Source organism: Geospiza fortis, unplaced genomic scaffold (genome assembly GCF_000277835.1).
Source record: "Geospiza fortis unplaced genomic scaffold, GeoFor_1.0 scaffold111, whole genome shotgun sequence".
Lineage (NCBI taxonomy): Eukaryota > Metazoa > Chordata > Aves > Passeriformes > Thraupidae > Geospiza > Geospiza fortis.
Window position 1 is genome coordinate 5,637,137 of NW_005054321.1, and position 17,101 is coordinate 5,654,237.

The 17,101-nt window shown below is 44.5% G+C and overlaps 1 protein-coding gene across 11 annotated transcripts in view; it reads right to left on the reverse strand.

Moving 5' to 3' along the window:
* Window positions 1-17,101, reverse strand: part of MTSS1 (MTSS I-BAR domain containing 1) — a 126,231-nt gene that overhangs the window by 35,010 nt on the left and 74,120 nt on the right. The gene's annotated exons all lie outside the window — the stretch shown is intronic.

Sequence of the window (17,101 nt, forward strand, 5' to 3'; positions counted from 1 at the left end):
CCCGGCCGAGCCCTCCCCGCTCCCGACACAGCCCAACAGAGCCTTCCCTGCTCCCGATACAGCCCAACACATCCCTTTCCTGCTCCCCACACAGCCCAACAGAGCCTTCCCTGCTCCCAGCAGAGCCTTCCCCGCTCCTAATACAGCCTTCCCTGCTCCTGCCGAGCCTTCCCTGCTCCAACCAGAGACTTCCCTGCTCCCAGCTCATCCCTTCCCCGCTCCCGACACAGCCCCGCTCCCCACACAGCCCTTCCCCGATCCCGACACAGCCCCTCCCCCCACACAGCCCTTATCCCGACACAGCCCTTCCCCGCTCCCGACACAGCCCCGCTCCCCACACAGCCTTTCCCCGCTCCCGACACAGCCCCGCTCCCCACACAGCCCTTCCCCGATCCCGACACAGCCCTTCCCGGCATCCAGCTGCTCCCTCCCCTCTGCCACCGGCAACACCGGCTCCGAGCAGCCCATTCCATCTCCATAGAACTTTGTTTTGGTTAGTGCCAGTTTTGGTACTTGCTTAGTTCCCATTTGCACGTCAAATCTACTATTTCAGGATACAAACATCAACCTTCTAATGAACTGTTTCCCAGCTGGAGTGCTCTCTGGAACAGTGAATGTATCAGCATCTATTTAGAAGTCTTATTTGATTGTTAAAATAACCTTCGACTTGTATCATGGAGCAAAATCTTCCCTAGGCCTTAAAAACAGTATTGCTCAAGTAAAACAAAAATCTTCCTAAGAAACTTGAACATTTTTGATAATTTTGAATTTTTTAAAAATGAAATCAAGTCACCATCTTCCTGCATTCTTGCAAAATTAAATCCTGTGCCCATGAAATGGCTCTGGAACAAAGACACTAAATAACTGGAACAAATTGCGGCTATTTGGTATTTTTCAAAAAGATAAACACAAAGTCCTTTGTCACTTGCCTGATTAATCATGTTTTTATAAGGAGATTTTGAAATAATATTATTTGGTAACATCAAAGAGCTGTAGCCTCGTTGCATACAGGTGGGAAAAGCACACAGACTCCAGGCTGTACCCAGCTCTTCCAGTGATGCTGCACTTGCATAAGCTGAGACAGACTCCAGAAACTCAAAAAAGCAACACAGAAGATGGGGAGAGGTATAAGAGACAGAAAGCAAGTGGAGAAAGAGGACAGCATCCACAAAGAGTGGATTTCTGTCCCAAAATATGAGCATTCTTCTCTGGATCCACTGCCAAATAAAAGTAATTTTATTTCAGAGGCTAATGTGGTATACAACTGCAATGGCAGAGAAGAAGAAATGAACCAAAAATTTCCCTGGCTATCAGCACTGAGTTTAAGCAATAGGTAGGTTTTTAAGGTTGAAAACTCACTGAAATATTGGAATATTAAAGACCATCAATGGTTAAGTGACACTGCTTTCCTAAGTCTGTTATATGAAAAAAAGAAGGGTCGTATCAGAACAATAAAAAGGAAACTGTGTGTTTGGGGAGACTAGGAAACAAGGGTCAGTTATTATTAACATTAAATTCCAAGGTAACAGAATTTTAACTGAAACACAATCAACCAAGTATAAATATATCCCCTCAACACATGTACAGCTGGATGGGCAAGGTCAGAACAGCCAAACAAAGTTCAGAGTTAAAAAAAAAAAGAAAAAACCAAAACACGCAACAAAATAAATTAAGCCTGGAATAAAGAGGTTTTTCCATGGAAAACAACCAAACACAACTGGTTGGTGATGAGTGGGCTACTGGTTCTTCCCACCTTTTGAAACTTCATGTTATCCATAAGTGTTTACAAGAACATCAAACAATGAGGTGTTAATTTTATTCTGTGAATGAAAACTACTCTAATGAAGTGAAGGTAAAAGGAAAAGAAATGGTTCTGAGAAATCTTTTATGTCCCTTCTGGAAACAAGGTGTTGCTAAAGATGGGTTGAGGATTCTGCTCGGAAGAATGAGGGATGCTGCTACAAAGTTTGGGAGAGCTGAGCCAGCTCTGCTTGGTCAGCATGGACCCAGGGAGGGGTGCAGGGAGTGGGTCAGGGCTGGCAAGTGTCACCAAACTGAACAAAGGACAGTGCCAGCCCATCTTGTCCCACACCTGAATCCCACTGCTTCTCCTCAATGTATGAATGACTGACTGCAAAGCACTGGAGTTAAACAGAGCTTTACTTCCCTGTTCTCAATTATATTAACTGTCAAGGATACAAATGCTTCCTGAGAAAGTAAAAAAAAATTAAATACAAAAGCCTCTCACCACCCCTTGATTTATGGAGCTGGAGGACCATGGCCATGGCCATCACCAATGCATTCAGCTGTTCTTCCAGGAACACCCACAGTGCAAAGGGCTCATCTCAGCTTTCAGCAGGCTGCTGTAGGGCTGGTTCCCACAGCAGAACTGCACTGATGCTCCTGCCTCCAAAGATCTGGCATTAGCTGGCTACACAAACTGGCAGAGGGAACCATTTTGTACCACTGCAATGGTTTGAAAATATCCAAATGTAACAAGGGATGGTAATTTGGATTTGTTTCTTCTATTCAATATCAGCTGCAGTGAATAAAACTCCTCTGTGCTTTATATAAATTACAGTTTGATGAGTAGTTTACTCACAGCCAGAGCAGGCAGCCAAGATGTGCACTCTGCACATAGGGATGGGCCCTACAAGCAGCATCAATGTGTGTTTAAGTCCTGGTATTGGCTATGCACCTGAGCAATCAACGTCTAGGAACAAGGTTATTGCAGTGGGCAATGCCACAGTCACAAGACCTGCTTCACCTTCCAAATTAATTTATGGTTTATCTTTTCAAAACCTGCTCCGTAAGTGACCAATTGCCTGCTGACCCAAGGATGGAACCATGAGCCAGGCAGACAGATGACCTGTGGAGATGATAACTTCTTTTTCAGTGCTGCCAACCCCCAGATGTGGCGGCAAAAAGAGCATCTGGCAGAGACGTGTGTCAGGAATACACCAAATGCACTGTCCACCTCCACTCATAAGCAGGTCCCTGGAAGAAAGTCAGGACATCCTCCAGCAGCTGTGATTTCCCAAAGAGAAATACTGAGGCCACACTAGCAAAGCTTTCACCAAAGCATCAATATGTTGGTGGGTAACGTGGGCTCCATGCACTGCCCGGCAGTTCTGCAAGTCAAACTGCTGTGCCTCGGGCTCTCAGTTTATAAAATGAGGCCGTGAATCATCTGCTTCTCTGACATAGTATAATAATTCATCCAGTAAGGCAAACAATGCCTGGGAACAGTGTAAAGTAATACTTGGAAACCGGAGATGAGAGCTGTATTCATCAGAATTCCCACTCAGAGAAAGTGGCTTAACAAAATGCTCCTGTCAAATTTGATTAGAAAGTGGGTGATAACATCAGCCTTACTTCTCATAAGTAAAAGGCAATTCTGCAAGGCAAAACGTGCCTTCACTCTCACCTTCCCTGCTTTTCCCTTTCCAGCCTAAGCCTGTAAAAGACCACAAAGTTTTTTCATGTGAGATAATTAAACAAAAGTCTGTGGACCAAACACTACAATGAGTCCACTATAAAGGGCATAAATGATTTCTTTCGATGCTTGATTGTCATTCAACATCACAGAGAGACAACAGGAAGAGACTGTAGGAAAGAGACTCAATTGTTTATGGAAGTCATTAGGTTTGTACTTAATCATGATCATATATCAAGGAAATTATTATTTGCTGAAATGTGGAGCTGTACAACTGCATGGCCTCCAAACAACTCACTACAATCAATCTCTTATTTTCCTCTTCTCACTTCACTCTTGAGCAACTCCAGCAGCCTCAGAAGATGCTGCCTTTCAGGAAGTGCCTTTGAGGTTCCAACTTACTAATGAGATCACCTTTATCTTCAAGGCCACAGTCCAAATGTGCCAGCCATTTCCCTCTTTCCCAAAAGGGAGAGAATAATGGAAAATGGCTGTAATATTTTTGTAATTTTGAAGTTATCAGAAGAGGCTTCCATTTCTGAGTAAAGATGAAAGCAGGAGCAGAATGGAGGCTGGATTATTAAATGCAGTTCTGAACATGGAGGCTATGACAAATGACTAACAGTAGGACATTTTAAGCTAATGGCCATTTACCCAGCCCTTATCCAAATTCATGCTGCTAGAAGAGCAAGCAGTTTCCATCACTGATTACATGAGGCACAGACCTTGATCTTGCTGAACTTTTTATGCAGATGCCTCCATGAAACTCAAGGATGATGGAATCAGTTCCAGGGTGTTACAGCAAACAGAGAAAAAGGACAGCTTTCACTTAAAACTGACAAGCACAGGTATTACTACTGGGATAGAAACCTGGAAGTGGAGCTATGGCAGCTCTCTGTGTTCAGGATGTCAGCAGTCTCTAGGTAAGGCTTGCAAGTTGGAAAAACACATCAAAAACTGCCGACAGACAGATGTTGTTCAGCATCCACAAGGCAGGAAAATAAAACAGGGCACCCTTATTCCTACAGCTGTGAGCCTTTCTCAGCAGCCCTTGGTAAAGTCTCTGAAAGTTGCTGCTCAAAATGAGAAAAAAATAATTCCTAATGCTTTTTAAAAAAATTTAATTTAGACATCTCTCAGTGAAGACTGGATCAACAAATGCAGATTCAAGGTCAAACTCACCTATGAATTTTAGATTAACCAAATTTAATAAAACAGCTCTGGCAGGCCACTGTCATATACTGCACCTCTTCAGTTGTCATTGCGAAGGAACAGATTGCTTGCAATGTTTGATCCAGTGCCCTTTTGGACAAATTACTTGGAAAACAAATTTACAGAGGCCTGCTAAGAAGTTCTCTGTCACATTTGCCAGAGCCCCACACAGTCCAGCTGAGAGGAAAATGCAGGGGATGGCTTATTTTCTCATTTGCAGAAGAAACTAGCATTTGTTCATGGATGGGACTAACAGGATCTCGAATTGCATTGTCATTGACCTTAGATGACAAAGGAGTTGAGAAGAGTGGCAGTGGCAGTTAGTTAAAGCAGCAAAGAAGCCAAAGGAACAGGAAACCTGAGCCACCACTAGCCCAGAGCCTGCCCTGGTGACCACCAGCTTCTGGAAGTCCTTGTAACAGATTATGACCAAACTGTGACCATGTTCCAGTCACTTTGTTAAAGAACATGCAAGAAAGCTCTTGTGACTTCTTCTGAGCTTGCTTATTCCTTCAGTGAGCAACATTTTTGCTTACTTTAGCTGTTCTAGCTTAGCACTGGGCAAAATCCTCGCCCCATGGGAGTCAGCACAAGCACTGCCATTACAGAAGCAGGGTCAGAAGCTCACTCATGCACACAGAGGTCACTGCACAGTCCATCCAACACATAAACATGGTCATGAACCAGCCCTGCTATCATCTCTGGACAATTTGGGTTTAGCCAGCCTTAAGTGCATGCAAAGCTCACCTGTGGCCCTCTGCTCTGAAAGAGGATGTCACACACACAGGTGGACAGAAGTTCTTTGGCAAGGTTTAAGTTATAGGATGCATCAGTTCAATTTCTGAGAAAGTAAGTCTGTCATTGATTCACAAACGTGTAAGGAGACACAAAATGCATCACTGAACTGTGACATCCTGTCAGAGAGCAGAAGTCCAGGCAGAAGTGTTTCCCAGGAACAAAATGCTCAAGGTTTGAGGTGTTTGTGTCAGGAGTGCAGGCTGGCTTGCTCCCTCCTCTCCCTTTCACAAACGGTGTTGCCAGCACAGTCAGAATTTTGCTTCTGGTGATTTCTTGCAAGAATTAATATCCATCCCTCCTAACAGGTGTCTGTTGCTCATTTTTATGAACCTAGAATTCTGCATCAACTTTTTAATGCCACAAAACCAAACCATGATTAAAACCAGATTTGTTTAAAAGAGCAAATGCCACAACAGTGTTTTCCATTATTTACATTTTAGTCTTCAGAATACAAATAGTTTCAGTACTGAAAACATGCAGGGTCTGTTAAATATCTGTACTCACAATCAAGCTGTCCACTAATATTGCCCATACCTTTTCCCCATTTCTTTTCACATTTATAGCAAAATGTATTTCCAGAAACAGTCTATGCACAGCTCAGTAAACCTTACAGTCTTAATCTGAGCAGATCCAACCGCTTTGCTCCAGCTGCTACACCCATCAATGGCTCAAGGAAAGCAGGTGACACAAGTCACCAAGCTGGTGCTCTCAATGAAAACCAGAACAGGCCAATAAAAAGAATTCTGTAAGGAAAACAATTCCTGAAGCTGAAGAACATAAGCCAAGCCTGTGTGCTAATCTGGAGTAACCCCTCAACTGTGCAGAACCCCAAGGCTGAGCCACCAGCCAAAGGGCAGGGAAAGGCAGCTCCAGCAGCCAGGGACACTCTGCACTGAGGACCACACTCCACTGCATGCTCCAGATGGTGCAAAGATGGAGATCTGGTTCAGGCCTATTTAGAGAGCCAGACCCATTGATCTCCATACCTCCTTGAATCTGGCTGTTAATGAACACTTAATGTCAGCTCAATGTGTGAAGAAGTCAGGAACTCAAGATAGTTCTGTTCTTTTGAAGTGCAGCTCTTTATTGTGCATGGGCCCAGCGCTGAACTGCGATGCAATCTGATTAGATTACAGCAATATTCAGTGAGGGGAAGGGATAATACACTTACAGCAAATGCCTTGGAACACCAACTGCAAATCCACTGCACACATGGCAAAACACATACTGCTGATTTTGAACTGACAACTCCCACAGAGGCTCTAAAAAGCCTACAAGGTCTTTCTCCCCTTTATGTTTAGTTACTGGCCTCACAAACACCTCTGGCCTCAAAAGCCCCTTAACTCAGGTCTCCTAACCACCTGTGCTGCTGATCCCAATCCAGCAAGGATTTCAGCTACCACCAAATGGCTGTTTCCTCTGAAGCACAAGATCAAGCACTGCCAGGACAAGCAGGTGCAAAAAGCAGAAGAAAAGTTTATTTTTAAATCCAAGTCAGCAGATCTAACTGAAACCCCACAGCAAGCAGATCTGCAAAATAAGGCAGTGCTATTTTTACATGCTGTCACTTCTTCCAGCAGAGCACACTTCCTTAGTGAACTGAGGAGAAGATCATGAGGGTACAAAGGGAGGTAAAAATCATTCAAACCGCCTTAAGAAATTATCAGTACAACACATTTTGGAGAATGTCTACTATTTTTCAGTTAGTTATACAGAGATAAATCCTCATCAACCATCAAAAGGCTCAATCCACACCTAAGCATTGACTGCAATATCTCAGGCCCTGGGTGCAAGGGAAAGCTCTGTACCTGCCCCAGGTATTCAGGGACGTGGTTTCCTCTCCTGGGGCAATCTCGTGCCTTTGCTCAGGGTTAATCATCTCTAACTGCAGCTCATCCATACATGGGGTATGGTGGTGCCTCAAAAGGCCATACATTCTCTTTCTGGTACTTTCTCAAGGCAGCTGCTCAGTGTGCACCAAAGGGCATTTAAAAACCATCTCAAATATGTATTGAAATACCCATTATTCAACTTCATACCCCCTGATTTATTTACTATGACTCCAAGCTCATTTCAGCATGGCTTGGTAGAAGAGATTAAAACCACACTGACTTTGCAGACTTCTCCTCTAAACCCCTGGAGACTCTGCAGCAGGCCCATGGAGAACCTGTAGACCTCTTTAATCAAGTGGCAGATAGCAAGAGGGTAGCAGGAACCCAGGACACTGGTGTTTAGTTATCCAGATCGCCTCAAAGCTCCTGCTGCCTAGTATAAAGCCAGTTATGCTGTTTAACAGGTCAGTCCTCAAACAGTTAACCAGTTTTGTCCTCACTGATAGGCTGCTTTTATTTTAAATTTGGCTGCATCCCACTTCAGCTTCCTCAGCCTTACTAAAATATAATGAATTTTCACAAAGGCAAAGGAGAATGTCACTGCATGGGTTTGACACCAGCTGGCTGCTTGAGCCTGCAGTACAAAGGAATTTGATACACAACAGTGAACCCAGCTTAAAAAAAAGATATATTCCACCTGTTACAGAAAGTGAAATGAGGACAGCCATCTCCAAGCAGAGAAACTGGAGGTCTTTGTGCTTTTGGCCTGAAATTCAGTAAACACGTGTTCTTAAAAATACAGCAAACTCTGAACCTTTGAATTTAGAAAAAGTACATTTTCTGCTTGTAAGCAGCAAGTGAAGCTCACAGAAGGCTGCATGCAGAGGTGAGACATCTTACAAGCACAGGGCTGGGCTCACCAGATCTTTGGCTGCTTTGAATGCACAGATTCACATGCTCTGCAGGCAAACTCCTGTTTATCCCGTGAATCCTTCCAAATAATCTGTGGTGTCAGGCTGCCTTTAAAGTGTGCCTGCTTAAACCATGAAGAGTGCAGCAGGAGAAAAGCTTTGATTCTCTGAGCCACAAAAAGGCACATCTTGCAGAAAAGCTGAAATGAAGCTGCCCTGGTGTACAGCATGACCAGCACAGAGTACAGCAGACACTCAGCAGCACTGACTGGCACACCAGCACCAGGGATGTGCTCATCCCTTGCTGTGAGGGCACAATAACTGCATTTCCTCTGGCAAACAAGCTCTGCTGAACTGCAGTGAACACACCTTGACCCCTGGAACAGCAGATGCACCTGACCTGGCTGGACTGGCCTGCTGTGACCCACACACCAGGTCTGTAGGACCTGGGCAGGAAGGCCAAGCTTTGAAATATCACTCCATCACCCTTAGCAGGGAGGACAACTGCTTCAGATAGCCAGGACCTGAATCAATGAGAAAGACTAGAAATCAAAAGGCAGAAGAAAAGCAAAGATTAATTAAGAACAGGGCTTTACAAATCTTCAAATTTAAACCTTGAAAGAGGAGCAGAAACTATCCTTCTTCATTGCTTTATCCATTCTCTCACTGCAGTGCAGAACACCTTTAGAACCCCCTCTCACTGAACCCCCCAGGGAGAGGAGCAGGAGGGTATTCTCACCTTGCACAAACATTTAGGCACTATTACTATTCTAGACAAGTCCTGCTCATCTCATAGTCCTTGATTAGACCAACTGGGGCTGGGCAGCTTTAAACAAGGCTGCAATCCACATCCAGAGTGCTGCTAAGGCTTTAGCAATAGCATGTAAACCTAAATTAACACTTTTCCTAGGGGATGCCCCTCTCTCCAGAGGAGGGAAGTCCCTGCTCCCCTCCAAACACTGAGGTAACACCTTTGGTTGTTAGTCCTTCCTTTCAGTATCTCACTCAGCAAAAACCAGAGAGACAAGACTGGGAGTGACCTTGGGAGGCTGGCTGGTCTGCTCACTGCCCACTAAAAGGAGGGCAAACTTCCATGAGGTTTCTGGGGGTCTGTCCACTCCAGCTTTTGAGTGTCTCTAGGGGTGGAGATTCCTGGGCTTCTCTTCCAGTTGCTGATTAGTGCCACTGTGAAAATTATTTTCTTTACCTAAAATCCAGAGTCCACTGTCCCAGCAGCTCAAACATGCAGTTCTCCAAGCAGCACTGGCACTGCTTTGTCAACATAACACAGCAAATATATGTGGAAAGTGTTTATTTGTTTTATGCAAGTAAAAGCTTTGACATCAAAGGAATGTGAACACCCACCATAAGTACACAAACCAGCATTGTCACAACCCAGCCTATGAAAAAATGAAGTCTGCGGCATTTTGAAAATGACACAAAACCAATTAAAGTTTACCTACAAAAAGCAGCCCAATTGCTAACTCACTTCATTTCTTCAGGTTTCTCAAAAAATTAAAAAAAAAAAAAAAGAACAGGGCTTTACAATTAAGTTTATTTCAGCAGAGAAACATTCATTTGGTCATTTGACATCTCTGGTAATGCAGGAAATCCATCTAAACCTCACAACTCCTCACATGCTCTGGTGCTCCCTTGTTCTTCTAACAGATCTCATCAGCCTGCACCTCCAGAACAGCTGGCTGTGCCCTACAGCTATTCATTTGACCATTAAAGACAAGACTAGGTGCCAAATTTGCATGGAGGATTTCTGACCTAGGCTTTAAGCAGTGCAAGGCACAGGACTAGCATATAAATTACAAGTGTAGATAAAGTGCTCAGAAAGGGTCACCTCCTATTCAGAATTTATGAACTGTGTTCCCCCACAGACTACCCTGATTTAGCACCATGTAACCCACATTCCAATATTTCACTGTGATATTGCTACATGTAAGGTTTCCCCTTACATGCATCCTGCTCAGCCATGTGAAACAGGATCAATTCCACCAGCTCTTCTCCCAAAGACAGCCAGCCTGAGGACAGGTCACCCAGAAATTACACACACAAACATGCACACAGTCACAGCCTGTCTGAGGAAACCCACATTTGTATTACTGCGCTGGACATGCTGAGAAAAGTCTTGGATCACTGAACTCTTGCCATGTGGTCTCAAATGCAGTTTGCAACAAGAAGAGCCAACAGAGATGACGATATTTCAGTCTGCTAACCAAAGTGAGAACCTCCAGGTTTTGGAAGCTTTCACTCTTGGGCTTTTTTCCCAAATCACCAAGTGTAAGCTTGACTCAAATCCACCTGCTGCCACCAGAGTGGTCAGCTCAGTCCTAGACTGAAAGGTTGAAATCTTGCAAGACAATGGCAAATACAGGCTGGAGTATAAGGATGCAGCTGCTCTGAAAAGGTGTGCAGGGAAAAGGGAGTTACTGAACTGCCTGCCTTCCCCTCGTGGCTAGGCAGCAATGCTTTAAGGCACTGACTCATGAGGAGTGTTTTTCAAGACAATGGAGTGCACCCTTCCAGAACTCCACAGGCTGTGCAAAGCCCAGGCTGCAACACAACTGTGTTGAAATCCTTGCAAGCAAATGCTCTACAGAGCAAAGCATTTGTCACTTTGTACCCAGCAACCTCCATGTGAGCTGCTCAACAACACTCCTGTGCCTGTATTTAGCATCTGCATTGAGAAGTAATTTATGGTTTTATTTAAGGAGAGCTTCTTGAAGAGGGCAAAGGTGCCTCAAATTGTTTTCCCCAGAGTAAAGTGCATCAGCAGACAGTTCCTGAGGAGCAGTTAACACCCAGTGTTAATAACACAATGCTGTTTTGGTTTCTTGACAGTCTCCTGGGCATTGCAGGGTCAACACAGGCCAAAACTTTTGCAAATTTAAATCTGCAGTTAAAAAGTAAAACACATATACTTTTCACATTATTTATAGACTAGACACAACTTGTTCCAGAAAGATATCAATCTGTTTCTTCTGCTTGTACAAATCCCCACCAATCAACTTAACCATGCTGGACAGCCAAACACTTGTACTGGTAACTAGTTTTGTTACCACAACATGCCAAAGTGAAAAGGAACCTTAATAATGTGACAGAAGCAAGATTTAAAATATTTTTTTTTAATGTGCTCATTTTTCATTTGGTCAACTTCTGCAGTTACGCTCTGGTAAGCGTGTCGTATCATCAGTCTTAATGGACTTCCAATGCAACAGCAGTTTCTGATTTATTCCTCCCCACCCCACATCCTCTTCAGAGTCCATTTCTATTTCAAGCATCAGTACCCAATGCCTGCAACATCTGCAGGTTGCCAGGCCAGTTTAGCTATGGAAAAATGGATACAAACTACTTGCCAACGGAAGAAAATACACTCTGCACTGCAAACTGGCTAGCTTGTGTTTTTTCCATCTATCTATAAAGAGGGCAATGCCAATTGCTAATTAAAACAGACAGGTTCAAATGGTGCAATGCTGTAATCACAGTATGACGTGTAAATTTCTAAACATGTATTAAAAAATGAGGCTAAAAAGTCCTCCAACCCAAATGCTGTAAATGGATAAGCACTCACAGCTTTTTACACTGCATTAAGGAGAACAGAGAGCTTCTGATAGAGGCTTCCCTGCACAGAAGGCACAAGATATGCACCAGGAAGCACAGAAAACACAGACCATGAGATCTGCTGTTCCATGGTACTAAAGCCACACTCTCCTCAGGCTCCTGAGGAGCCCTTGGGCTGCTGGAGTGTCTGGAGTGACGTAAGCTGGCAGTGACTGCAATGCAGCACTTGCACGGGCCACGAGCATCTCTGGATTCCTCTTCTGCAGCAGCACTGCCACTCATGCTGAGTGAACTCAAGGGCATGCCTTCCACAGAAATCACTGCCACATTCAATCTGTCCAGCTGCAATCCATTGCAGATACAACTGCTTGCAATAGGCACTAGCCTAGATTTTTTGAACAGTTTGTTTAAAGTAGGTAAAATAAATGATTCAATTAAAAAGGTAGCTCCCAAAGAACTGGTTTTTGAAACGGGAGTAAGGATGGCATAATTGGGTCTTGATGTAAGGAGTATTTCTCTACTTAAAAAAATCTGTCCGAAGTAGTTAGTCTCATTAATCTGGCATTCCCAACAGGATCAAAAGGCTATGAAAGGAATAGCTTGCAGGTCAGATGATAATAGAAGAAGCAAAAGGTACCTCAGTTGTCAACCCAGGATAAATCACCAGTACTCACAGGGCATGCATTATTTTTCTGTGTGGAAGATATGGCAAAACCCTATGGCAGCAGAGGTGGGAAGCACTAAAAAATCCTGTGGCAGACTCCTGAACTGTAAACATTAGTAAGAACAGAATCACATTGAAGGAGCTCCAGTTAATCTATTAAGAAAGCTTTATACCAGGACTGCTAAAATGCAGGTGGAGCTAAGGGGAGATTTAGGCATGAAGCAACTAAAAAATGCATTGAGCTACAAAGAAAGGCATGGAAGTTATCTGCTATGAGAACCTAAAAGTAAACCTAATACTATTTTAAAGCACTTAATAATGTGCTTTAAGAGAAAACAGGAATAAATCAGCATCAGCAATTACCCATCCAATGAGTGCCCCTTACTAGAGGCAGCTCTTGCAAGTCCAATCAACAGTCACAATGGGCAGGAAGAGGGAGCAGATCCCCATGGACACTTTTTTTCTACCTATGACCAAATGTGACAAGACTCCACTTTAAACCTAAAGTGCATGGAGAATATGGTATGATACAGCTTCCTTCGAAGTTTGCCTTTTGCAAAAGAATAAACAACATCCAAAGAACTCAGCTTGCAAAAAAACAGTGAGGAGACTTCTCAGCAGAAGCTGCTTTCCAAGAGGGCACCTCCTTCCTTCAGCCTGTTCCTTGTCTGGAGTCATCTCCACAGAGTAACATGGACAGGTGCTCCTTAGCCAAATGTAGCTGTTGACTATTGAAAATGCACCTTTGCTTTGAGGTGTTGTTAACAGAGTTGCATTGGACACATTTCCAAAAACTTCAGTGCTGTCGGGCTTTGTCAGTGTGAAACACTGACCTGTTTCTAAACTGGGTGTACCTCAAATGCTTGAGGCAGGACAAGCATCCACCTCAGTAATCTCTCTGCCAAGGCACACATCAAGAAAAAATATTCTGTGACAAGCATGCAAAGACAGAAAGTACAGTCTGCTCATTTAAAAATACATCCGCCATCAATTTATTCTGCCATCTGTTAGTGAGGTCAAAGGTCAATCCAAAATCTGCACAGGCCAGCAGCCCTCACAAGTGAGGGGCCCTTTTCCCTACAGCCAGCAGCACACCTTTGATGGGCTCAGGATTCAAGCCAGCTCTTTGGCCAAAGTGACGTGGTGCACTTTGAGCAAGGCTGGCCAGGGACAGCCTCAGGCACACTGCAAACCCGGACACAAACAGGGATCTCTGGATGTACAGGATGATGTTATCCACCCTATTCCTTTAGACGTTTGTCTCTATGTTACATCAATGTCTCCCAATAGCAGTTCTGCAGCCCTGGAAAAGGCCACTAGGGCATCCAAGGATCTCTCCTAAAAATATGAACCACTACAGATGAGGACATCCACTAGAAAGATGGATACAGAAAGAGAAACCAACATAGAGCATCCCCCAACACCTCACCACACGTCAGACCAAGGTCCATCTTCCCTCATTTTACAAGAATGCTTCACGTGGTTGTTGGCCACCAAGGTATCACAGAGTCTTAGGTTGGAAAAGACCTCCAAGAGCCTCAAGTCCAACCCTTGATAAAACATTAACTTGTCAACTAAACCATAGGACTAAGTGGCGTGTCCAGTCGTTTCTTGAACGTTTCCAGGGATGAAAAACTCCTCCACCTTCCTGGGCAGCCTGTACCAACGCTTAACCAACCTTTCAGTGAAGAAAACCTTCCTGATATCCAACCTCAACCTCCCCTGGTACAGTTTAAGGCCATTTCCTCTTGTCCTTTCACTTGTTTGCTGGGAGAAGAAACCAAACCCCACCTGGCTACAGCCACCTTTCAGTGAGTTGTAGAGAGCTATGAAGTCTCCCTGAGCCTCCTTTTCTCCAGACTAAACACCCCCAGCTGTTCCTCTTATGACTTGTGCTCTAGCCCATTCCCCCCAGCTCCACTGCCCTTCTCTGGACATGTTCCAGCACCTCAAAGTTCTCCTTGTAGTGAGGGGCCCAAAATTGGATACAGGACTCGAGGTGTGGCCTCACAAGTGCTGAGTACAAGGGGACAATCACTGCCATGGTTCATAAACCCCAGGTCTGTTTCTGCTGGGCAGCTTTCCAGCCACTCTTCCCCAAGCCTGTAGGATTGCAGGGGGGTGTTGTGACCAAAGTACAAGACTCGGAACCTCACCTTGTTGAACCTCATACCTGGCTTTGGCCCATTGATTCAGCTTGTCCAGATCGTTCTACAAGAACAAGAACTTGGCAGCTGATAGGAAACATGTTGTCCTGACACCACACTCTCTCTGGCCCAGTCCAAAGTAAGGCAATGGTCAAGCTTAAAACCTGCGAGTGGTCTATCAGTTTAGTACAGCCAACACTTCCAAGAGGAAAAACTTTCAGGCTTAAATCACACACAGTCTTTAATGCAGCCTCTCAAACAGAGTTATTTATAGCAGGATATGCTTCCTGCCATAAAACATACATATGCAGAAAATATTATAAACTTCCTTCAAAATCGATATTTAAATTGGAGCGCTAACACTGCTGATGTCACTGGTGATATCCATTGCACTCACTGCTTTTGAAGTGACCTAGAGGTTTAGATGTTTTAGCATGGCTTCCTGTTATTTTATCTAGAAGTTTTCCTCCACCACCATCTGAATGCTTCTCCAGGAGAGCCACCAAGGCAGACACCACCTGTCCTGGTGACTCACAGCAGTGAACTGGAGGTAAGGAGCATGAATCACTTAGAAGAGCCAGACCAGCATTTTGATAGAAAAGTGTATCACCTTCATCAACCTGGAAGGCTCTTTTCCAGCAGAGTATGGGAAGATCCACCAGGCAAAGAGCCAGGTCCTCTCTCTACAGAACCTTCCTGACAATGGCTGCTGCAACTGGGGACAACTGCAGGGACAGTAATGATTGTTCCATCGAGGTGACACAGTTCCTCTGCTCACTCACATACACAAGTTAATGGCAGAAAGAAAGTCTGTTCTTTCTCCAGTCCACTAGAGAGGTCTACAGCCTCTTTAGGCAGGACCAAGAAAACACTGTCTCCTTTAAGATGCTCTTGCCCAATGAACAAAGCACTATTAATTGAAAATACTCAACTTCCCTGGCTGTGGGAATAGGGACCTGAGCTCCAGTTTCACTCCTGCAATTCCTTGTGAACAACATGAACTCCCAAATATCTGTGACTTCAAATTGGACTCTGCACAGAACACCAATGTCATACTGGTGATGTTTCGGGGAAATCTGTGCAGAGCCAATGCAGTGTTTTTCAGCATGGTCTCTCTCATAAATGAATGCATAGAGGTCCACAGTGTGAGCCTGAAAGATAAACATGTTGAGTCTCACCTTCAGAACACAGACCTCCAGAGTATCTGCTTGATTTCCTCTAGTAACTTCAGGCATAATGGGGTTGGAGGAGGAAAGCAACACTAATACAACTCAGATTATGACCTTTAAATGTTTAACTAGGAATCTATTCTTTGCAGTCAAGACAGGTGATTAGCTTCACTATGAGTCACTCCACTCCTGTAGCACCATAATTCAATGAGACATTTTAACAGCCTTCAATTTTGTTTGGGATCTGCTTACTAGAGCCATCATCCCCTAGCTACAATTTTGTTTTGCCGCATGAGCTACACAGGGTCAGTCCAGGTCAGTGCTGGATTGAAGGAGGTGCCATGCAGAAAATCCCAGATGCTCCAAGAAATGAGCCCGCTTCTGGAGCAGGCACTGTGGTCTGGAAGAAGGTCTGGAGCTTGGGCCTGGATACAAGCTGCAAACTTCCAGCAAGCTACAACAGAGAGCCCGACCTCTCTTTCTCAGGATGCAGGTACTTTACTTGCTCAGGCTGTGCCCTATCCTCAGCTACATCCAATACACCATTCTTCACTTTCTGCTGCAAATACACTCTTTAAGGACCTCTCTCACATCTCCAGAAATGGCTGACGTGGCAGTGTAGAACCCATCCTCAACTTCTGCCTGATCCATTCCTCAGCTGCTGTTATGGTATCAGGAAACTGCTGGAGAAACTGAATAAAAGTTTCCCATGTAATATGTAACACATAACTTCACTGTTGTCATGGTTTGACACTGGCACAATGCCAGTGCCCCATGAAAATATGCTTCCCTGGTGTTTGCTGTGAGATGTGACCAGGAAATAAGCAAAGCAGGCCTCTACCTTAGAAAAAAAAGTTTATTAACTAAACTACAAAAGGAAAAAAAAACCACACACACACGCACACACACACCTGGAAAATGAAAACTTCACAAAAAGCATTCCTCCTCCCCCCACCACATTTCCAATACATCTTCCAAATTTCAACTCTTCATCCATCACCCTGTAAATACTCAATTTCAGTCCATCAAGAGGAGAGGAGTCCTTCTTGGGGCCATGGTGACCTCTTCCTTGCATGCCCAGTGCTCTCACCACTGGACAAGGAACAGAGCTGCTTCAAGGGTTATCCTTTTAAGGGTGCTTTGACCAGTTCCAAAAAAGCACAGTTTCCTCTCACTCTCGGGACCTCTTGTCCCCCCCATACTTGTCTACCCCCTGGGGCCGGGGGGTCTCCAAAACTGAACCCTCTCAGTTCTGAGCCATCGCCTCCCCCCTGCATGCAGCCTCTGTGTCGCGAGGAAGCATGGTTCTGTCCATGGCTGTACCAAAAAGAGTCCAGCACCCAGCTACTCCATCATCTCTTT